This window comes from Crocuta crocuta, unplaced genomic scaffold, assembly GCF_008692635.1.
Source record: "Crocuta crocuta isolate KB4526 unplaced genomic scaffold, BGI_CrCroc_1.0 scaffold16, whole genome shotgun sequence".
Lineage (NCBI taxonomy): Eukaryota > Metazoa > Chordata > Mammalia > Carnivora > Hyaenidae > Crocuta > Crocuta crocuta.
Window position 1 is genome coordinate 14,444,184 of NW_027531893.1, and position 552 is coordinate 14,444,735.

The 552-nt window shown below is 47.5% G+C and overlaps 1 long non-coding RNA gene across 2 annotated transcripts in view; it reads left to right on the forward strand.

The window, feature by feature from the left end:
- Positions 1 to 28: 28 nt before the first annotated feature.
- The window catches only part of LOC144239289 (uncharacterized), a 22,639-nt gene continuing 22,115 nt past the window's right edge, over positions 29 to 552 (forward strand). For both annotated transcript variants that reach the window (XR_013337366.1, XR_013337367.1), the window contains exon 1: positions 29 to 182. This is a non-coding gene — a long non-coding RNA (uncharacterized LOC144239289). The remainder of the gene's footprint in view (positions 183 to 552) is intronic.

Sequence of the window (552 nt, forward strand, 5' to 3'; positions counted from 1 at the left end):
CGCCCCCCAGACCCCTCGCGGCCGGGGACCTGGGGCCGGGTGGGAAGGGTCTGCGGCCGCGGCGCCCCAAGCCCCGGAAGGCTCCACCCAGAGGCCGAGTCGAGGGGCGACATGCCGAAGTCTTACTGAATTTAAAGAGGTTGCTTAGTAAAAATAACGGAGGCTCTGAACAAGTGCATCTAGTAAGTTACCATTTGGGGACAAAAACGGGAACTGAGATATTTGTACACGCTTGGAAATGCATCGGGGGCCTGGGAGGCTGAGTAAGGTGCGAGGGAGGATCTCGCCGTGTGAGTTTGTGTCACACATGTGTCACCATAGCCACGTTTCATCGCTATACATCTATTCATGTACGGTTTGAAATGAAATTAAAAGTAATTGCCAAGTATAACTAAATGTAAAATGATTACATAAAGGTAATTCTATATGCATTTGTATATAGGTAGTTGCCAAATTAAATTCATAAATGAGCAAGTGTAGATAAAACTCCTGTGCAGAACTCCAAATAATTTATACAGATACATGAAGGAGGCGGAGCCCAATTCTCCACAC